The 24,013-nt window shown below is 40.3% G+C and overlaps 1 protein-coding gene across 3 annotated transcripts in view; it reads right to left on the bottom strand.

Moving 5' to 3' along the window:
- The window catches only part of plxna2 (plexin A2), a 166,775-nt gene extending 144,432 nt beyond the window's left edge, over positions 1-22,343 (bottom strand). The window contains exons 1-2 of one of the 3 annotated variants that reach the window (XM_086278459.1): positions 15,557-15,952; positions 12,895-13,074 (exon numbers count right to left, since the gene is read on the bottom strand). The gene's annotated coding sequence lies outside the window, so the exon portion shown is untranslated. Of the gene's footprint in view, positions 1-12,894; positions 13,075-15,556; positions 15,953-21,231; positions 21,800-22,269 lie in introns of those variants that run through there. The other 2 variants (XM_086278460.1, XM_086278458.1) reach the window with 2 other exon arrangements.
- Between the last annotated feature and the right edge of the window lie 1,670 nt (positions 22,344-24,013).

Genomic DNA, 24,013 nt, shown 5'->3' with positions numbered 1-24,013 from the left:
TAGCATGGTCATAAAAGTGCCAGTGACTCTAAAAAACAGCAAGGGTCAGACCCCCACCCTCACTTTCAGTTGCCTGCATGCTGCCATGCTCCTTTGTTTGAGTTTGTACATGGTAGATTTGCAAAGTGGATCCCTTTGGTGGCATAATCAGTTTCCTGCTGAGCTAGCTTTTCGCTCAAGCCCCAAAGCCTTTTGCCCTTTAGATCTTACGCTCCACCTCCACGCTTTAATCGTATGTATATACAATGTTTTAAGGCCATCCATCTTTTCTCCTTCTACTTTTTATTTTTCCTACGTTTCCTCAGTTGTCAGGAGTAAAATTATGCATCAGTCTCTTATGTTGTGGCAACAGCTGCCCATGCAAAGAAAAAGAGTGACTGAATGGTGTAAATAAAAACCTCCACAAAAAGGTTATCCCCTCATATTGCTTTCAATAACACAGGGAATGAAGTCTTTGTTCAAGCTGATTGCATGACCACCTCTTTGTTGCACTTGACATAGCACTCCACAGTAGTATGCAGCTGAAGACTTTAAAAGAATACGAACAAAACTCGATCCCCCAGCGTGCTCTTTAGTTCAAAGCCATATCTTTCTTTTGTTTGTGAGAAGTCAGAATTAAGTAAAAGAAAATTAACATATAAATGCAACCAGAAATTATTCATACTTAAACATAGTTAACTAGTGACCTGGAAAAAGAAGAGGGCATGACTATGTTGACATTGAATTACAGGTAAACTAGAATATAGGCACATTTGCAGCTAGTAGTTCTGAATAAAAATTCAGACTTTCACTACATGAGATTTTTGCCATTAATGCTGAGGCACGGATGACAATCGACTTTTTATTTGTCTTTTAAACATAGGGTGAGCGGATGAACCAAAAAAGTCTTGTTCCTGAAATAAATTCAGTGTGCAGATGTTTCACAATTGTGGCCGTGGCACAGAAAGAATGATAGACTGCCATGATGACAAAACTGCCAGCGTCAAATAAGAATATAAAATGGAAAAAAATTATATAACAAAACAAAATTCTTTATGGTCATTCTCAGTAGATTTCCATTTTAAGACTCACACTCATATGACAGTCTCTTTGGCAGACGTAGAAGGCAAAGAAAGAAAATCTTCATGTCAAGAGAGACGGAAGAGAACTCACGTTCCCGCACAAACGCAAGCTGTGATCATGGCTTGGAGAAAAGACAGTTTTTGCAAAACTTCCCATTCATAATGAATAGTCAGGCACACAAAACACTGTGTTGGCACACTCAGCTAGGCTGCTTCAGAGTGCTTGTTAAACAAACTGGTCCCACTGGCTGCATGTGCACTGTCACTGTGACTGGTTGTGGGTCTCTTGCTGAAATGCTGGTGATTTCCCCAGCCACTGGGCATGATGCTGTGACAATGCCAACTGTGGCCAAAAGAGCTGGATTGTAGCACTTTAAAAAGATGCAAAAGAGCGACATTAGGTACAGGACAAGGATAAAGGAGTGGCGAAATGCAAAACGAGAGCTAAGTAAACCCTCAATGATGGTTGGGAAGAAACAGCCTGAGGGTAGTCCAGCAACTAGCAAAATGGCACAGGAGAGAAGGAATTTGTCTTTGAAGCAGGAGCAGCCCTAAAGCTCCATCACCCTCAAATAGGCAGCAGGTCTTCTGCTTTTGTGCTTTCCCCCAGTTTATTCTCTCTACATCCTAAGCTTCTTAACACTCTAGCCAAATTTGCTTCATCTGTTAAATTCATATTTACAGCAATTGTACTGCAGAAGATAAAGAATGTAAACCAAATCCATTTATGGTGCTGAATCCATTGTTGTTGAATTAAAAAAAAAAAAAAAAAAAAAAAAAAAAGGAAATGGGAGATTGTAATTTCATGCCTTGGATTAATGTGTTATTCCCTCAACGATTAATGTAAAGCATGAAATTTGAAAGCTTAAGTGAAAGTGATATGCTTCGAATCAAAGAGACAATTTGGAACAAACCTTCCTCAACTTTCTAGTTGGGAAAAGTACAGTTAAGGGTTTAAAAATATGTTGGATTTTTTTATTCATTTCCTGGTAAACTTTTCAGTGGATGTGGCAATTTGGACAGTAAAAATAAAAAGTTTTATATTCCCCAAAGGGAAATCTCCTTCTATAGGAACCGATAAAAAGTATTATCAGTAGAGGTTTGTCTATTAGTCTTCTCTCTTTTCTGCTATCAGGAAAAGAAATAATGAGAGGCCTCGTTAGTATCTTATGTTGTTGAGCTGGAGTTATATTCATACATTCTTCTGTGACAATAGGAAATGAATTCCTCTGTTCCAGTGCCATTACGATCTGTCAGCTTCCAGGAAAACTATTCTCCAGTCATCCATCCTTCCAGCCACTGCAAGGAAACATAGCATTTTCTCCTGCTACGACCCAATAGCAACAGAAAGGGAAAACACCCTCAGAAACCACAAGCCCTCCAGTAACTATCATTTAATTCTGTCTGGTTTCCTGTGCTGTGATGTTGGACGTGGTTGGTTATTCCCAATATTTTCTTGTGTAACGATTCAAAATTCCACCATAAAGATAAACCCTAATAACCAGGAGGAAATTACTGTCATTAAAGCCTTCCTCATAACATAAAAAATAGTCCAGAGCTGCTAAATTAAAACCATCACTGTGTAAATGTTTTAATTTGACCTTTTTATAAGCCATTTAGTTGTTGTTTGTCTTTTGACATGATATGTGTGAGGCTCTGAGCTATGGCTGAAAGAGCTGCAATTTAGCGATGCATAGTAAATTAATGCACAGTTGCTCACAATTAAGCATGAGCTCTCTGGGCACTCTGACAGAGCACTTTGCATCCAGTATTTAATAGCACTATCTTTGTTAGTGACCCATATCAGTGCACTTGCTCATGAGCATCTGAGTTTAGAGGCGTACAGAGAGGCCTTGAACTGCTTGTCAATGAGCTGCATTTGTTGAAAGCAGTCACAGTCGTGCCCCAGCTTTAGCATTATTTTAATGAAAACACATAAAAATGATTAGAACAACCCACCACAAACTTACATAAAAACATTTTTCATCAGGTATAGTCAAGACTTAGCATAGACGCTTATTCCCCAGTGCAAACAAGGGCATGTGTACCTAATCCTTCCCTTTAACCCTGTCTCTACACAGTTCCACTCCCACTTCACAAACTTAACACACTGGTATTGCAGCTAAAACCAGTAACATTTACTAAAGAGATTACAGTGTCACTGCTACTCTAATTATATTTTTCCGCTCCCACAGCCGCTACATTCTCCTAACACACAGGCATGCACACATTTAAACTTGTACTTTCATGCAAGCTTAGACACGTACGTATCCACAGCTACAATGAAAGATACACAAATACATAGTGGCAGCTTCAATGTAAATGAATTACTCCTTTTCCCTCTCAATTCTGCTCTGACTGACAAAACTAACAAAGCTCTACATGCTTTTGTTCATTTGAAGGATGAATCCTGAGGCATGATCTTCTCAATCAATCCCAGCATAGTCATATGTGGTGTACGTCTCATCATTGCTGTCTGTCATCCGATGAGAGCAGATTTCTATTAGGAGGCATTTCCATAAATCTAAATTGTAAAGGGCCTTAGTGAGAGCAGAGCAAATCCTCAGTGGGCAAAGAAAACAAACAAAGCAGGATGTCAGGGGAGACCACAGGATCAGATATCTACCTCAGCTCATACACAGATTGAAATTGAATCAGGCTTTTTTTGATTGACATCATACACATTTTATCAAACCGAAGGACCTTAACTACTTTTGACGCACGTGGTGGATGCTGCGCTGTCCTCGCACTTTGAAAGTCTGTATAATAGTATAATGGAAGCTAGATGTGGAGAGATCCATTTAAGTTAAAGTAGATGGGGTGTGTTTCAGTGGTTTGCATATCTGAAATTGAATCACTTTCCTATGAATTACTGAAGAAAGGAAATTTGCAAACACACAGCTCACAATATTTTGAACACCTGTAAAAACAGTAGCATTTTGTCCTTTCAAGAGGTTATCGTGAACTGAGCAGAGAAAGAAGCATTTGAATAAAATCAATTCATCTGATCTCTTACATGACATTATGAATTTAGGCAGTTCAGCAAAGCGAATATTTTGAAACTCGTAACTACCAATAGCTCTTCTCATATCTAAGGCAACTTCATAGTGGCCAAATCTCAATGCAAATTTAAGAGTCGGTGAAGCAGACAAATGAACTTGGCAAAATGTAGAACTTGGCTGGTGTGCCAGGTAGCAGGTGCAAAGGACAGCTAAAGGGGCATTGGTCTGAACGAGTGGGCAATTGCGCGTCTTGTGAGTAGAAATGAAATGCATGAAAGGCTCAGTTCGTCTTGCCTTGGTGAAATCAGATTGCATAAACTCTGTGCTGTAGCACCAAACATAAGAGAGGTAAAGGCAGCCGAACCAAAAAAGACACAGATGACATTAAACCAAGCAATACCACACTCCAGCGCAAACTGCGTGTGTGGATGCAAGCAGCTGCATCATCATAGCATGTGTCTATGTGTACTGGTTTGCGTTGATTTACTTAAAAAAGAAAAAAAGAAAAAAAAATCAGCAGACTTTCCCCGCAGAGGCGTTATCTGCCTGTAGCTGCAGTCTGCTAAACAAAGCATGGACTCTGACCTTTGGTGTGCAGCTGCCAAGTCAGAATAAGGCACCGATGGACTGAACCTTCTGTCAAAAAAATATCATGCCAAATCCACAGTAAAACACCAGCAAACTGATCTGCAAGTGGGGAGATGTGTGTGAATTTAAGTACTTCTTCCATACATGTTCCATATGTGTGTGAAACACTGCAGGAAGACCTTCCATATAATGTGTAGTAATATGAATTTTCTCCATCCACAGCTTCATCATTTGTTCAACTGGGATCATAGTCCTAAGGCATGGCTCAGTGGTCAAGGTGACTAATGCTGAAAGGGTCTAAGAAAGAAGGAGACAGAGGGAAACCGAAACCCAAAAGAGGGATAGAATCAATGATGGTGTATGAAAAAGAGAAAGAATGTCAAGTACTGCTGCTAGTTGACAAGGCTGTTAGAGACTACGGCAGCCATAACTCTAGAAGTTGGCATGGTCTCTCCATTATCTGGAGAACATTGGCACAACATGGCTGGCACACTCAGGCTACAGGAAGATCAATCAAAAAGTGAAAGGAATGAGGAGGTCAAAGACGGTCAAAGATGAGTGAAATCTACACAGGACTATTCTTTGGTCTAAATGTATAATAGATCTACTCATTACATGACGAGACCTGTTATTTCATTCAGGAAATGCAGAGGGGGAGAAGGAATGGTTATACAAGAGATTTTGGAGGAGAGGAAAAAATGATGTGCATCCTGTCAGTCAAAGTAATCCCTTCATTTTCTACTGCTACCGTTTCATCTAAGGACTGTATGATATAGCCTGGAGCTCTGTAATCACACGCTGGTTGAAAGGATGAGGCTACTCTGGGTTGGCTAACAACCAGGCACTATAAACTCAGCAGGAAACACACTTTTCTGTTGAACTGCTCTACAAACATGGTCACTATGGATCCCTGCATGGTTTACAGAGGATAGGCTATAGATAAGGTAGTATGTGGGTTTAATTTTGATTATAGCGACAAGTATTGCCCAACAACCAGGGCTGTGGTGTAACTTAGAACAGTGAGAATGTGATCTGTGATGTAAGAGAAATTTATACTGCTGTGCCAGATATAGCTCTATCAATGCTAAAAATCAATAATATCCCAGTGCAATTAAAATAACAGTTGAGCATGTGACCTCAGTTTCTGTGAATGCTCTGAATGCCAGAAGAGTTGGCTGGCAGGATGCACATTGAAGGACAAAAATGGGGGGGGAGGGAACTAACTACATTATGCAAAAAAATCATATAAACACCCATCGCTCTTCCATGAACTTTATGAGTCATGTTTTTTTTGTCTGATAATAAACACAAGAGTCACTCAGTTGCTCATTTCCGCAGTGTGTACATGCTGCGTTTATACGAGTTGTTGTTCTGTCTGTGTCAGTGCGCATGCGGCTGATTTAATTCCTTGTGCTTATCCAGGACAGCAGACAGCTTTCTTTGGGACTATTCTGTTTACAGCTAGCCACACTCCTCCATGGAAATTTTAACAAACACAGCAAGACTGTATAAACAAATGCTTCTTCTTACAAAAGTGAAATGTTTTTTGCTGTCACACTGAAAGCATGAACCTACAGCTGTCACACTGGGTCTATGATTTTTTTTTTCCTTCCATTCTAAGCTTCAGCACAGATCTCAGTTCTCTCAAACCCCAACTCTTAAAAGGGTCAGCCGCAGTTCTGTACAAACACACTGGACTGTCTTATCGCAAACGTAAGGCTGCTACCTTGCAATGGCAGCACTTGTGAGAAGTTAAACCGCCTAACCCTAATGACCCACTCTTCTTTCCTGCCACAGTGAGTGCAGAAGTATAACAGTCATGCTTTGTCCTCACAAAGTCCAATCCTTTTTGCAATAAAACCTGAATAAACACTGAAGTTTGACCAAAGGCAAACAGTGTCTCTGTTTACAGTGGCAAAGATAATGAGACTTTAAAACCTGTGACCTTAATATGGAAACATATGAAAAAACCTATAAACATATGTAACTCATTTTTTGTCTGGTAATCTAATTAACATTTGACCAGTAAAGTATCAAAGCAAACTTAAGTTAATGTTGTGGTATTTTTTGTGAACCCCTACAGGATGAAAAGAAACTTTTACCCATTGTATTCACAATCGGCTTTGACCACAAGCATAATGTTGTGTGCCTCTCGAATACACACTACTGTCTAAGGACCATTAAAGCCTATTTTCGAGAGCTCTTTGCTTGGACACATAAAACAGATGCATTATCACACAGCTGAGCAGGGTTCAACCTCTCTCCTGTTCTCTCAGTCTGTTTCTCTCTCTACCTCAGCCTGGTCAAGGCCCTTCTAATTTCATCAGGGATGATAAAACACCACAAAATCAGTCTGTGGTTAGTTACTTAGCCCAATCTCCCTTTGGACGAGAGGCAATAACAGCATGTGGTGAGGAAATTGGGTGCTTATTCACACAGAAGGATACATGCCGAGCAAGCAGAATGGCCTGGTTACTGTCAAGACTGTGCACAACAGACCACAAACAAAAACAAAGGTAGTGACTGTCTGTCTGTACACTGAAAATAATCATCAGGTATAAAGCGAGCAGAAAGGAGATGAATTGGACCCAAATGTGCCACAGTCCCCACAACAAAACTGCAACCACCTGCAAACTTTGCTCCACTAGGAGATCTTTACTTTTAAATCAATTAAGAAATGCTTAATTTCAAAGGCTGATTTGAAAGCTTTCCAAACATTTCTCAAATGGGTAAAGTGCAGTACAAAGCAAAGCAAAGTTACACTGCTACTACAGACCACAGCTCGCAGGAAAGCTTACACTACATTTGCATGCAAGTCCAACTAGGGTTTGCAATGAATATGAATAATAAAGCAGTAGTGAGTGCTGCAGTAAGCATTAACTCAGTCTTGCGCATGGTGGGCGTATAACAATCCACCTGATCGTCCTCAGGGGTGCAGCAGCTGCTGCCAGGCTATGCCAGGACAGGACTGAATATGATGGGACAGAGCACAGAGAGCAAGCCAGATGACTGACTGAGTGAATTGCTGGATCAGTGCTGAAGCACACACGCATGCCTTCCGGCCTGTTCCATGTGAGCCCCGTACAGGATGCAGTTCTGGCTGGGATACGGTGGAAAATCAGCACTTGCTGGTTTCCTGTCAGATAGTGTCCTGAGAATCTAGCAGGCATATCACCAAGGCAAACACTTTTCAAATAAACACACACAGAACAAAGATTGTTATAAACTTTGCTAAACATATGAGATGTTTATTTAGAAAAACTCTAGTACACAAATAAAACATGATGCAGCTGAAGTACAAGCAAATCTGATAAGAATGCTGCCTGCACAACAGTCAGCGTTGACTAACGATACTGGCTGATCACAGATGTATAATCTAACAGATATAAGCCAAAACACTTTTTTAGTAGAGCATACTGCAGATTTGTGCTGCAGTTTAGAAATGGTGAAAATATTGGTTTCTGGTATCTGCTGCTATTTGTCTTGTTAACTGCTATTGGCAATATTAACTAGTGGCTGTATGTTCCATTGATTCTGTAGTCCTTATACCTGCGATGCAGATACATAAACTTAGATTATTAATATTCTGCTCATTCAGCCCACTTTCATGGTGTCTGTCAAAACTGATGGCGAAACATCCTTACACACAAGATTCCACTTACTGTATGTGATAACCTTGTCTGTCTACTTTGATGGACAAGGTATCACATACCTGATACTGAGGGGTCACTTCCAACTTGTCATTTGTCAACAAGAAGGGTTACTTTCGAAGGAGTGTGTTTGAACCGGTACCATGAATGTTTCCTAATCCTAATGTTAGTAAGGTTTTCTTTTAAAAAGCAAGGCAAAGGAGAAAAAAAAAATAGTGCAAAACAAAACGGACCAAATGTGAAATGAACCAGGGTCTCTTGAAAATATCCTGCCCCACCCATGCCAACCTCCTTATGAGGACTTTGCTTTAATATGGGAATGTTATCTTTTAGTGTCTCATACAGCCACAGCTGAAGCATACGAGTGGAGCTAAAAGACAATTTCCATATACTGGAGAGATAAAGGAAGAGTCCTACAAGCTGCGTTACACAGAGTGTTGGGATGTAAAAAGCTCCATTTACTCATGTGTTGACTGGCTGAAGCACTTTCAAACAATTATATTTTCTTTCAATAATTATTTTTTGTTTCGCTGCCACAAAAAGACTAATTAACCATTTTCTTTCAAAAGTCATCAGGCTATTGACCAAGTTCTTATTTTGATCACTGAAAAGCATTTCATAATCTGTGTATTAGGCATATAGTACACATCTTCCAGGCCGCTTAGATCAATTTTTCCAAGCATCAGCATACGCACTGTGATGAAGTACAGGGATCAGTAAAGAGATCCAATACTCGCCAGGTTGAAAGCGGCGCCACGGACACAAACGACCAGGGAATAGTAAAGATCTAGAGACTTCACTTGGCTATCTTGCTTGTTGCTTGGTCCACTCTGCTGCTGCGTCAGCTCTGGGCTGGGTATTGCTCTTTTTGATGAACTACGGAAATGTAAACAGCCTAAATGTCAATATAATTGACTGATGTAACCACAATAACTACACACCAATATTATTTACAAGCAAAGCATGTGTGTGAAATGCCTATAATGTACACGATCTGTGACTACAGAGCTGCTCTGAGTGTGTCAGAGCTGTATGAAGAGCTACTATAGCCATTCTGGGAATAAGTGCTTCACACTCATTTTCACAGGCCAGAGACTCCCGAGTCTCTCTCCCTGCTCTTGCTGCAGATATAACATGTAGACAGGCAGGCCATCTGTATTCTTCAGGCAGACACCAGAGACCATATTTTATATGTGGCCACCCAGCCTTATATAACCGTCTGTCAGTAGTGTTCTTGTACGACATCTTGATATAGTCACCCAAAGAGCAAAGAGGCTTGGATCTCTGGAAGGCATAGCGTAGAAGTAATCGCATATACTTGCATGTACAGAAGTAGGTCTCAACGGGGTATTACAACAAACAAAAATACAAAAAAAAAAAAAAAAAAAAAAAAATCAGAGAACGAATTTCCCAAATCCAGCTGAAGTATTAACTAGACTGTAATTCTAACAACGCTTTGACTGCATGTAAAATGTTGGGCATGAGAAATACTTGGATAGAGGACTTATCTTGGAGTATTCTGCCTTTCCTTAGTCACCAAATCACTTTTACAAGCCCAGCCTCCCCCTTTCTCAAGCTAAATGTAGCGGTTGTATTCTGAGCATTAAAATTGATCAAAGACTAATCTCTGCTAGAACGATGATTAAAATTACCATCTGTCTCCTAGGAGACAGATGGAGAGACATAAAGAGACATAAAGACAGAAAGTCAAAAAAGAAAAGTGCAATAAACAGAGGGGAGCGTGAAAGGAAAGACCAAGAGAAACAAAGACACGACTCAAAAACAGACAGAGGAATAATAAATGAACATAAATCAAAGAAACGAGCTTTCCTAACTTGGTCACTATGACCAATGCCAAACCAAGACTCTGAATTCCTCTGTGGCAGCTTCTCCCTCAGTAACTCTTTCTTTAGGCCGCACACATAGATGATGAAGCTCAGGGAGAAATGCTGTGGCTTCACTACTTTAAATGTGATCATAGTCTGCAGGTTTAGTAGAGCAGTAAAATGAAGTTTCAACAAGTAGGCCAGCTCGCTGCATTCAACAGATAAATCTCACTGAACTCTTTCAATGATTAGTGTGCTATTGCAGAATATATGATGAAACTAAAGCCCACAATGGAGTCACCATAAACACAGCAGTGGGCAAACAGAGTATTTCTCTCTATCACCAGATTCTGTCATTTCTTAGTTGGGGGATATGGGGAGGCAAAACACTGGATTGAGTACTTAGCAGCCACCCTTTTTAGCCAAACAAAACAGCCCTGCTGGTGCTGCTTCCCATAAACTACATCAGCAGTAGAGAAAACATATAATCATACTCCAGCAAAAAACTGCAATAACAGGAAAGAGAAAAACGATAAAAATCGACTATTTGCTACCCTCGAGAAAATGTAACCAAGGGGGGGGGGGGAAAAAGCCCCATTCAGCATTTCATCAGTAACATAAATAGGAGCAGCTGGGGCAGAATAACATGCTGAAGTGGGCTAATTAGGACACTTGGTGGTTGGTTCACTGCTGTTTCAGTCTGCCTAGGACCCACTAAGAAAGAGTGTGTTTTCCCATTAGTCTGGAGTATTACACTTCAACACACACCTACATCATCTACAAGGATGTAGATGCAGATCCGGTGAGATCACCAAAGCATGGTTAGTCAGCTGATCCCAGGTCTTCAGTTTTCCTTAACTAGCCCAGTGCAAATGTTCTCAGTGGGTTTGTTTTTTTTATACCTCTCTCTGGCAAATGGTGCCCTTCACTCCTACGAAAACAGCCTTGTCTTCCGGTTCCGTCACTCCCTTCCAGCTTCCTCTTCTCTTCCTGTCTGACTCGGTATCACAAGCAAAAATCCCAGACCTCCCCGTTTCTTCCTTTGTTTTATAAAAGAGGCTGGGAATGCTGCATTTCACTGGTACTGGGAACCCTTTGAGAATTAAGTGTGACCCTGTGACCTTGATGAGTCACGATCAAGGTGCTGACAAACAGGAGCAATACGCCAGTTTTTCAATTAAGAAGCTCTGATTCTGTGTTTATAGAGGTTGATCACATGCATCCAAGACACAAATCTAAAATCATGATCCGAGTCAGAAAATCTCAACAAGATGAAGTCTTAGTAACAGCATCAAGTGCAGAGCAAACTCATAAATGACATCTCACTGTTGGTTATGTTCAGTATAGCTGCATTTACATTCTGCAACCACTTTCTCTTCCTGGGAAACACCCTTTATTGTCAAACATTACAAGAAGACGCATGATGTTTGAAGCACATTTTTTTAGCTTGTGTTTTAAAGGCTTTGCACTAAATTAACGTAACAATATCTCCTGCAGCGAAATCATTCTGGCTAGTCTTCAGCCTGCAGTTTCATTCTGCTTCCTTTGCTTTCCCTTTTCTAACTGGTTGTTTCAAGTAATAGTATGCAAACACAGGTGGAGTTGTTTACATTGACACAGAGCTACTGTACATTTTCTGCACCACAGGGAGCCAAGCAAGCAGAGACACCCCATTTTAGCTTTTTTTAAGCCATTGAAGCTACTAATGCTTTGTTGAACACAACCCCAAAACACTGTGCCTCAACAAAATAAACAAAGCAAAGGGGTCCTTTATCAGGCAAGTCCATGTCTGTGCACACTGCAGCGAAATAAGTGTGTCTGTGCGCCCTGAAATGATGGAAAGTATACGTATGCACATTCTCACTCTATTCAACAGTAACATAATGCCCAGTAGCCCGTTCCTGTTTTCCATTTTGTAATTTTCCTTTTGGTTTGACGATGCAAAGCAGAATGCAGGCCATGGTCCCAAAACACAGGTGAATGCAAAAATGCGCTACGATTTCCCAGCCATATGCCAGTACCCTCTGGCATGCCTCCACCCACCTTTGCAGCTTCTCCCTTTCACAGGAAAGGAAGGTGAAGAGAAGAGGCAGACAGATGAGTGGAGAGTGGACACAGAGGATATGATACTGCATTATGTAAATCCCCAGAACAAATAAAACATGGACACTTTCAGTGTGTAGCTAAAAAATAAATTACTCTACTTCTGTTTAAAAAAAAGAAAAAAATGCTGAATAAGGACACTCTTTGGGGGACTTAAAGTCATGCAAAAGCAAATTATTTTTCATTCAACAGTATGTGCACAAAAATATGCCTGAAACATTGTGCATACTTTGTAAATAAATGCAAATCCACCTCACCTATTCACCCCTGTCAGGTTGAACATGTTTTCTGAGAAATGTGGGGGAGGACTTGCGGCAGCAAAGGCAACGCGGCTTGTGTAAAGTACTTAACGGTAAACATTGTACTTACACGCTCAGAGATGCCTTCTGCAGAGAGAAAAATATTTCTAATTCCCAGCTTTACTCTAGCTCTTACTGCAAGATGAATGAGGAAATAAAGATGTGTCTAGTAAAACTGGGCCTGTAGTGGCAATAACGTGTCAAATATCCTTTGAATGCACCTTCTGTGTGGATAATGTATTAACTTCTATAGCATAATTCCCTAACTGGAGCAGATTAAGACAAGCAAGGATGCTCATTCATTGCTTTCAAGTACAAACCTGCCCAGTCAATCCTCAGTTTTCTCACTCTCTCTGCTTACTCACCTCCCTTCTTCCACTTTGCCTCCCTTAGGCAGTAAGATGTTTCAGAGCAGTCATGTTTAATCAACATCTTCATGGACAACACAGGGATTTCAAACGGTCCACGGCAAAAGGTTTGGTTGTCACAATCTGAATAATTGTCTCATATCTTGTTTCATTCTCCTTAAACATTACATTCTTGCCCTGCACAAAAAAAAAAAAAAAAAGTAATGTATGCAAAATTACTGTTGAATTTTTGAAACATATGCACAGGTTTATTTTGTTGTTGCCACAATAAATATGCCAGTAACTTTTTCTATCCCAGCAGGCTTGGGCAATCTGCATACAGCTGAGCCCGCTTCACTCCAAGTGAAGCAGAGAAAGTGGTGATGATGTTGTAGGAGACAAGCCTGCACCACTAAGGCATGACAAACTCTGATGGAAACAATAGTGTCCGAGGAGGAAGCCAGAAAAGGCGCGCCTCTCCAAGTGTTTCCACCAGAGTGATGAAAATCTTGTTGAAAGTGAAATAAGTTTCAGAATATCCCCTGACACATTCACTGTGGCTCAAAACAAAGAAAACTATTTGGATGTCAAAATGAATATATATATATATATATATATATATATATATATATATATATATATATATATATATATATATATATATATATATATATATATATTTATTTATTTATTTATTTATTTATTTATTTATTTTTTATTTATTTTTTATTTATTTTTTTTTTTAAACTATGAGGCTAAAAACAGTTCATCTACAAGGCTACGAGAAAAACAGGTGGAGGAAAAGGAATACGCGATCTGTCAGCTCGAAATGAGAAACTCTTGAGCTGAGAGACTTAAAAAAAATCCAGATACTTCAGTATCAGTGGAAACGTGCCAAGAATTTAGACTCAGTGATCGTATTAGAAAAGACAGAAGTCGTTTTTAATTAAAGATGAGATAGTTTAAGCTAAGATGAGACATAGAACACTGAAATATTTTTTAATAAAAAAGGTTAAAGCTAAACCTTTCCATGAAGTATTTTGTTTTCTTAACAGGCTATGTAAGGCCAGTTTGTGGCCTGTGTTGTTTTGGAAAACTGTAAATGTCCAAAAGGCAACAACAACAGCAATAGTAGCAGTAGTGGTAGAGGTAATTATAAACTGCTAGTAAATGAGGCCAAACGCCCACAACTTGTGTTGCAGCTGATGGTCGAAAATGTGATGAATTTTGATTATGTGTTTAGCATGGCATCACATCACATGATAATAATTTTCTTTGTAGGTAACAAGAAGATATTGCTGTCATCTTTCATATATCATTGGTTATGACAGAGGAAGAAAAACATGCCTGTCTGGGTGAGCTCCTGCTGAGTTCATGCAGCGTTCCTCTTTGATAGCAAAGGGCACTAGGAAGTAAGGGTGGTGGAACAACAACATCCAACATTCCCATTATAGATTCACCTTGTTAATATAAACACTGTACAGTGTGATTCACAGTGATAACTTTTGCTGATTCTTTTTGACACGACACATTCCCCTAAAAGTCACTGCTAAAAAAAAAAAAAAAAAAGAAAAAGGAAGAGGTTTTTGCTTCCTCAGTATCCCACACATTTCACAAAGCCCTATGCTTATGGTGTGCTGAGCTGTAATCTAAAAGGTTGGGCAGAGGTGAAAAATCAACAACAAAAGCAATTACATTCATAAAGTGTTATTAATGGTTTGGGTCACAGCAAGTTGGGAAAGTAACGACATGTCCTCACAGACTTTGTGTGGGCTTCATGACAAGCTGCCTCCCTTTTTTAAGTACCTTTCATCCCTTTTCTCCTGCTGGTTTCAGTGTGTGGATCAGAGTCACGGATTCATGCATAAACATAAATGTTATCCCAGAGGAGTATTCATTTCCTCTGGCGTGGACACTATAAATCACCTTGGGCCAAAGTAAAGAGTCTGCAGTCTACAGACTGGCGGCACAAACTCTAGTCCAGACTGTTTTTTTTTCATCATGCATCCAGGATCTTTCTTCCTGTACCTTCAGAAACTGATCAAGCATTCAAGTAAGAAAGAAAAGAAAAAAAAATTTAAATTACATGTGAAGTTTTGCAAGTAGAAGCCAACTCATTAATTGTTTTCCTTTTTGCCTCTATCAAAATTGCAAGGAAATAAGAAGCCACAGTGGGGCAGATTCTGTGTTTTGAAGTTGTGGGAGTTTCAAGGTCTTTCATCATCAATTTAGCACAATTTACTTTGGTCGACGACAGTGGAAAAAGCTAATCAGGAAGATGTGTGTGCACGCAACAGAAGGAACAAGATAGCAGAGGAAGGGGGAGGACTTTTCCAGACAGTTTCTGTTTGCGATCTAACTCAGGAACAACTTTAGAAGGCCTTATTTCCCCTTTTTTCTTCTGTTTTCTTTCTATTGAAGGATGAGGATGACTCAAAGATCCTGCCTCATACTGAGAGAAGATATCAACCCAGATAAGGCCACAGCTGAGTGCAAAATAGTAACAAGACAGCACAAGTGCAAGCACCAACATGTCACTGAGTGTTGGAGCCCAATGAGGGAATTTTAGCTTTTGTTCGATGCTAACATTTTTTCAGTCAATACACTAACTACAGAGAAAATTAAGTGCACGTAAATTCACAGATTTTCTTCATTTTACAATTCCAGAGCAAATACTTACATTGTTTGACAGTTGTAAGGGGTAATGGCCATAACAGCCCCTTTGAGTTGAAAGCGGTTCTAGTTGTAATTGGCCTCAGTTTATATGGGAGGGACAAAGCTGCCATTGGCCGGACTCCCCTATAGCACATGAGCAGACTAGACAAGTAATGTCTGCACCCCTTTTCCTGCAGTAACCATGGTAACAGTGGCAGGCAGGGGCATCCTCATCACCAGGGGGCAGTGTGGGCAGCGCAGCATGTTGTTACCCTTACTGCCTACCCTGGTATATCGTCTTGAACATGCACACAGACCCACACACACACACACACACACACACACACACACACAAACAACACACAAAGTGCCACACAGTCAAACTAAAATAAATTAAAATGGACACAAACACATGGATCTGTGAACATATGACACACACACACACACACAGTCATCTGCTCCTGACAGCTGCCCCTTGGCGCCTAACAGAAGCCCCCTCCCACCCTGCCTCTCTCTCCTGCTCCCTTTTGTTGCTCACTTATTGTTGAGTTTCCACCAAACAAAAACGCACATCCTCCCTTGACACCAGCTAATTGATTATTGATGGTGCCAGGCTAAACTGACTTATATTCAAATACATGTGAAAGGAGAAAATGGTAGAGACAATGCATTCAGTGCCTTTCATGAAAATGAAGTCAGTCAAGGTATTTGGATGTAAAGCTTGAGGTCTCTCTTGTCTCTTGTTTTGTAGCTGCTGTAGCTTCATAGGCAACCTTGGAAGCACTTTGAGGACTAAAGCGAACGAGGAGGAAGAATATAGTTAGTGATCTGGAAAACGGTGGTTGGAGAAATAAAAATCATAAAAGCCTTGATGGCTTGCTGGGGTGACAGTCTGACTTCCAGCCGGTGAGAAGATCAGTGACAAACAAACAGCCAGACTTGTTATTCTGCGGGTACCTATGCCATGATTCCTGCCCTTATCACTGGCATCACGTAATTTTGTTACACGTGGTAAATATAGGATGGTTTGTGACAGCAGAGATCAGATAAAGTGAGAGTGCCTGGGCAGGGGAATGTGGAAATGGGGCTGAATGCCTAAACAGGCTGTTGTGTGAAGGAGAGAGACTGATGATTGTGGCAGGCAGATTGAGGCACTAAAGAATGGCAGAAGCAAGGGATCCTGTCCCATGGAAATGTGTCATGAAGTCAGTTCTATTAACATCTTAATAAAGGCTTCCCAGGCCCTGGAGAGCATTCGTGAGCAGACTGCCTTCTCCTCTCACATAGAGGCCCAAAGCTGCTGCTGCTGCAGCATATCAAGGAGAGAACAGTTAAGTTCTGCCAGTATTGCATTGTAAGAGTGTTAGGCTTCCCAAAGGAGCAGCCTAAATGCCTACCCACAAACATGCTCCACTAAATTCCTTTATTCCCCTTTCCCTCTACTTTCATTTACTGTCCATTTCTCCATCTGTTGGATTTAGTGGCCCTACAAAAGGCTTTGTTTCAGCAAGCTGGCAAGCTTTGGGACAGCAGAGTGTGCATTGGGGTTCACTGCTAAACTTGCCACCATCAATAGGGAGAGCAGGATCTGGACTGGCCACGGCTGCACGGCAGAGGGATGACTGTTAACCATTCCCTCTTGGTCCTCTGATGAGACCGGCTGGAGCCTGTCTGGAAGCTGGAGACACACACACACAGCCTATATCTTGTTGGGGGAAAAAAAAGCCTACAGCTTGACAGATATGGGGAAACAAACTCTCTCAACAGGCTTATCACAGAGTTACAGAGAATAAAAGTCCCAGCACGGTAACTGCTACAGCAGAAAAGGTGGCTTTTTTCTTTCAAGTACTCACTGTATATGATGAAAAATGAAATGCAAAGTGGCATTGATTTTTGCACTCTGTGCTATGTGTTGTTCATACTGAGCAAGCTGCTACTTAACAATGTAGTGGCCTGTAGTCATCAATTTAAAATGGTTTCAACGATTCAATAAGTCACTGAAGGCAACAAGCACAACTACTCAAGATGATGAAAACGGCTACAGCAGCATGACTAGACCATTAAATGTAGCCCTGTGGTGTTTTCAAACATCTGCCATTGTGTGGAAATTATCAAAGAGTAATTCTGTCCTGTATCTTCCCTGGCATCTATAGGTTCAAAATATCAGGGGAACTTCTTTAAATGAGGATATAAAAACACAGAAAGCAGAACAACGGATTGAGTATTGGATAACAGGTTTTTTTTTAATGGGTACAGAGTGTTGAATAGCTCTTTCTGCACTAAGAAATTGAAAAAACACTTCATAATGATGCCTCACCAATATCTGAGAATCAAAAGTTTCTTGTGGTGTAATCCACAAGCAGAGCTCCAGACTTTCACTCCTAATTTAACATATAAGCCGTTGTACAAACGTTTGATAGGATAATCATCACCTAAAGAAACTCTCTCTACTTGGAATCTGATGCAAGACTCATCAGAGATCAGTTTTAAAAAAAACTTTTTACAATCAGTATCCAGAGGGGAGAGAGCAAGCACGGAAGATATAAATTGAGCAGAGTAGTGGTTGTGATCTTCTGCTTTTCACTGAAGCCAACCAAACTCATCACAGACTAAATGTTCTCCCTGGCTCCACTTGATCATTATCACCAAAGATCCAGATCTCTCTTATGTCAATTCTGTTTCTCTCGCTCACAGACACAGACACACACACTCAACATAAATACAGATTCCAGACACAAGCATGTGCATAGCAAGGCTGAGTGAGCGGAGCGTGTGTGGGTCAAGTAGATTGAGATCTCTGTTGTGACAGCTGGACAGTTGAGAGGTTCAGATAAACAGCCCACAGTGAGGGAAGACAGGAGGCCAATTGCATTAAAACAAACACTCAGTATTTGTACACTCTATCAGATAGGAAAGAGAGGACCTATATCTATAAGAGAATGAGTCGGTGAACCCACAAAAGCACCGTTATCAGCATGTGTTCAAGTGTTTATGTATGTGTGAAACCAAAAGACAGTTGGGATAGTGGGGGTTGTTGTAAGCTTGGGGTGGGGGGGGGGGGGGGGTGTTCGGAATACACAGCCGCTGAGCACATTTGCAGTATTCACTCATTAAGAAATAGGTCAAGGATTCTGCCTGCATGCGTAGCGACTTGTCAAAATCTCTCAAGCTAAATTGTGGCGAGTCTGGCTGCCTTAAGGGGGGAATCCAAAGAGGAGCAAGCGGCATGCTGTGTGAATGCTGGTGGTGAGAAAAGCAGCAACAACTCATTCAGCAGAAAATTGTGCTTTTAAAAAACTGCTCTGAGTATCAGCACGGCTGCTAAAGAGTCCAAGTAAAAGGACTCGACCGGAGAGGGGTTGTGTGTTCACATTATAGCCAAATAATTAACTCAGCTCCTTGTTTAGACTCTTTGCTCTTCATCAACAGAGGACGCTCTTGAGCCAGCAAGAGTTTGTCGCAGATACTGATGGATGCTGATGGTGGCAGCGGTAGCTGTAGCGACAGGCAGCCTTGTCCAGGAGATTATGATGCCTTAGACTCTCTTCAAACAAGGCAGAGCACATTAGAGGACCAGCTTCTCTTAAGAAACTGATATAGGTCATTCATTTAAACAAAGCAAATGAAATTCCAAAATATGTTTGGCATGAAGACAATATCCAGAATAATTCAAACAAAAATGCATCTATGCTGTACGCTGCTCAGACTACACTATTAAAGAATGAGAGATTGAAACATTCCCTGGGGAAATCTAGAGGTAAAGTACAGACCTATGCAAATCATTCCAGAATGCACTGCTGATGACACAGCGACACTAAATATCTAATCAAAATAGCCCCTTATAAAGAGGTAAAGTGGGGAAGCAGCGGCAGAGAAGCATCAACAAAGCTTGATCTAACTTTGTCCAGTCAAAGCAATTTCTCTCCAGCTTGGTGAGGTTAACCTTATTGATTGGATGGATGTGTGATGTTTTGGTTCTCAAAAGGCGTTCTTGAACGGCATGAGTTCAAAGACTTCACTTGAAAGCAATTCATTGAGCAGAATTCTTAACATTTCTGCTTATATCCTCCATTATTTGAAAGGGGAACAAATGAACTGAAATTCTATGCTCTCAGAAATATTTCACATGATGAACAGCAGAAATGTTTTTAACTAACAGTAATACAGACATGGGTTACAGAAGATTCATAAATGATAAAAAATAAAGTTGAACTAAAATAGAAAATAGCATAGTCATATAGCAGCTGCTGGCTGGTCAATCGGATAATGAAAGCACCACAATATTACAGAATGTCTCCTTTTTCTTCATTAGATTGGAGTTAATTGGGTGAATATAATCAGAATGTGATAATCAAACCAATGCTGAGTGCTGGTTTGTTCTTCCAAAGGCAGCAATTTCCACCCTGGTGGTTGCTTTGGGGTCAAACTACTGTTTCATTTTGAGATGGATATTAAAATAATTATCTGAATGGGTCACGCTTCAGATGCAAAAAAAACCTGATTGCACCAAGAAGGAAGGGGTTTTGATTGCACAAGCCGAGGGATTAATATGCTACCCATCAGCCGTAGCAGATGTAAGTCATTTTCATGCAAATGTAAGGCAATTTTCTACTTAAGACAACATTTATTTTCTTTAGAGTCATTGTCATGGGTGCTTGCTGGTGAACTGGCAGTCAGACAGGGAAGGAAGATTTGTAGGTGCATCTGCTGATCTGGACAGACGAGGTCTGAAGTCAACCTGGAATACTAAATTGTTGCCAGCTGGCACTATTACATTACGTTGTTGTTGTTTTCAGTGTTATAGTTTAGGTTTTTGATTTTGCCACTTGAGAATGAGGCAACAAAAGTGGCAAAATTTGCATAATGTCACGTTGTGAGACCAAGTCATTTTGAAGTGAGATATTTAACAATCTCCAAGTCATTCTGACTTTAAATTCATAGATCACTTGTTGCAGAAAGGCAAGGATCCAGATCTGTAACCTGTTACCTGCCAGTATATCAAAAGTAATAACTATGTGTAGTCAAAAGCAAATTTTGATTCTTTGTTAACACACAAAGGCTATTTCCTGAGGATACTGTGTGGAAGACCATGCATGTGTAATTGTGAGACGCCAACAAGGTCAACAAATCAAAATTATTAGAAAGCCAAGCTCTGTGATGACTGCAAGCAACGCATTATAAGCACTCTAAAAATAACTCCTCTGGTCAAGTAAGTTCATTATATACTTACACAATCAGAAGAAACTAACAAGCAAGAATGATGCTAACCTTATGATGTATCACCTCAGTAAAACCTACTGTAATCCAGTAATTCTTATGTACTGTGAGGCAACCAAATTCTAATGAATAGGGGAAAGAAGGAGAGTAAATGGCATTAATGTAAAAGATTACAGACCAACGACTGTGCGTAAAGCCTTTTGTTGATCTAACTGCAGTGCTTTTAAATGCATAAACCCCGCACGGTATTTACAATGCCACCTTGTCATTCTAGTGGGAGCAGTGGCAACGATACAATGTACCCCAGCACTGCACACAGCCTGCAGCCTGAGATGAAAAATGCCTCTCCACAGTTGACTCTCCGCAGTGTCGGATATTAGCTCTTTGAGGAACAGAGTGGCTGACAGTCATAGGGGATTTACGCAAATATTTGTGCCCGGTAAGGCTGATTTAGCCTTAACGAGCGTGCTGATCATCACTCACCTCTTCATTTAAAGTGAATCTCCCGGTTATCCCTATCCTGTTCCCTCCAATGCTGCTGCTGTCTTCTGGGCTTTAACTGATGCGCTGGACTCGCTTCAGTTCCAAAGCGGGTAAGAAATGTTTCCAAATGCTCGAGCAGGTCAAACTGTCCCTTTCAGGATAGTTTTAATAGTCAGTAGCCTACTTCTTCCAATTTATAAATACTGCCTGTACGCATACGGAACCTGTGAAGGGACGGCGTCATTCATTGAAGTTGAAACCTTCGTCGTCGCCGGTAATTCCGAATTCAGCGCGTAAACTTCGTGGCAGAGCCTTCACCATCTGAACTGACCTGTTACTTTACCAGACCATGTCACAGAAACGGCACATTCCTTCAGTTTGGCATTCACCGTCCTCCGAGCTGCTCTGTAGGACATGAAGGTTATGTACAAGCCGTGGCCAGAGTTGCCATCATCTGGCGTTGTGATTTCGCAGCATCGGTTCAGACCCGCAGCGTGGCTTTCTCACAGGGCTCTGCCGGACTCATAGAAATCGGCTCCATCAATGTACAGTAGTCTGTGTATGCTGCCTGTAGCTGGCACACTGCGCTTTTAGACCCAGCCCCCTCACACTCCTCACGCTCATTATGGTGTTAACTGTTTCCGCCCAAACATTAATCATACATAAAAGAAATAAACATTTACGTCGGCTACCATTTAATAATTCACCAGTTTTAGTACAAAACGTGGAGTTATAAAAAGTAAAAGATTTTAAACGTTAATATTTAATCACACACACATACAAACACAAACACGGCGGGTTAGAGAAATGTGCAGAGCACCATCTACCCACCTGCCAAATTACATTTTTACCAAAAATAACAACAATAAAAATAATATGCTTCAGTAAATATACACTAAAGTTCTGTAGCGTATTAAGCATGATTAAGAGTTTGGAAAATTCTTTTAACAAATGTCTAGTTGTAGTTTTCTTTTTAGGAATCGCCTATATAACTATAAGATATTTGTATCACAATTATGAAAAAGAAAAAAATCTTACCTATGACAGCATTTTGTCCTTGCAGAGCACACTGAAGCCGGTGTCGGTGGCATGTGCTCGTCCAGCTCTGTTTCTGTTAGAGTACTGCCATCTATGGATTAAACTGTGAACATACTTCTCGCTCCATCTCTCTCGCTATCTCTCTCTCTCTCTCTCGCTCTCACTATCTCTTATATTTTTGGCATTTTACATTTATGACATTTTACAAAAAGAATCATTTCTTTTTGGGTTTATTTTCTCTTCATCTGTGTATTTATTGCCCCACTCAACAGCTGATCTGAGCAGTTATGGAGTGTTCCAAGTTTGGAAATGATACTCACAAAAAACAAAGCGTTTTCTAATCCTTAAATCTTTTCCTAAAATGCGTGATATTAGTGACAAATCGCCTTGAAGTTATGGTATGTTGCCAGATGCCCATGCTTTGTCTCCTCTTTCTGCTGCAGTGTCTGTTTTGATTAGTTTGGTTGTGTGCGTGTGTGTGGTTTTTAGCTCTAGAAAAAATGTTTCTAGTGTTTTAGACTTCAGTATCAGCTATGTTCTATTTAGTTTGAAGACATTCAAGAATCTTTGACATGACATATTAGCATTTTCCCCTAAATGCTTTGATCAGTGATACTTTTAATGCTCTTTGCATGTGGCACTGAGTGGGTCACTGGGCAATGCTGTAGTTACCAGTAGAAAAGCTACTGTATTTGAGTTTATTAAGCTAAAAAACACAAAGCTAATGCCATTCAGCCCATGGATTTTGCACTTCAGACCTGTGATTGTTTGTCCACTTCCTGTCCAGCAGGGATTCTTGAGTCAGTAACCAAGCAGTGTTGGCTTTTAACACTGAACAGCCATTGCTTTCAGATACATAAACAGTAACATTGTTTAGTTATGAAGAAGTTCAATATATTTAATTTTGTTACTAGTATATTTTTCATTCATATCCTGCAATTTGATCAAACCTTTCTGCCTGGTACTTTTGTACCCATATGGTCCGTGGTAGGAGCTTCTTTTTTTTTGTACATGCAGAGAGCAAAGTGAGAGTCAAATTCTTTTTTTGTGTGCACAAACTTGGTCAAATAAAGATGATTCAGATTCAGATTTCTTCTATTTTTAACCTCACTTCAAGGTAACATCATGTGAAGTTGGCTGTAAATGTTTGCATTTTGAGGAGATTTTGACTTTTCCAACCAGAGACACTGATGTTTATCTGTGCATGAAACAGACATGAGGTACTAAAAAAAAAATAAAGGTGGACTGCATGTATCCACACACATATCTGCAAGTGTACATAAAATAAAAACATAAAATAAAAATGAAACTGCTGCAACCGGTTTATATTTTGAAGATATGCTAAATTTCAGAGCAGCCTCAAAAAAGTTGAGCAGTTGGTATTGGTATCGCATTAACTGGATCAGCTTGTACAATGCAATGTGTATATTTATTATATATTTGTGTATCATATTGTGTTCTGTTGCAGTAACTCACAGTAATTACTTTGAACTAGTTATACCACAACCCCCTCACCTTCTCTTGCATTTGTACGCTCAGTGGCTTATGACAAAAAGTAGGCTATCCACATCTTCTGACGCATCAATAATGCAGTGTAGTGAAAAACTAGCCCGGATCTGCCATCAAAACTATTGCAAAACTGCCAGGAGGAAGAAGATGTGGAACAACCAGCGTAAGTACACTAAAAGCACAGCGCCCACTTAAAGACAGGGTCAATAGCTGGAGGGTGTCCATATTGGAATTC

Source organism: Aulonocara sp. 'chitande type north' Nkhata Bay, linkage group LG20, assembly GCF_057382095.1.
Source record: "Aulonocara sp. 'chitande type north' Nkhata Bay isolate Kocher_YH1m ecotype deep benthic linkage group LG20, A_spYH_male_GT1.1, whole genome shotgun sequence".
Classification (NCBI taxonomy): domain Eukaryota; kingdom Metazoa; phylum Chordata; class Actinopteri; order Cichliformes; family Cichlidae; genus Aulonocara; species Aulonocara sp. 'chitande type north' Nkhata Bay.
This window is presented reverse-complemented; position numbering and strand designations above follow the sequence as displayed.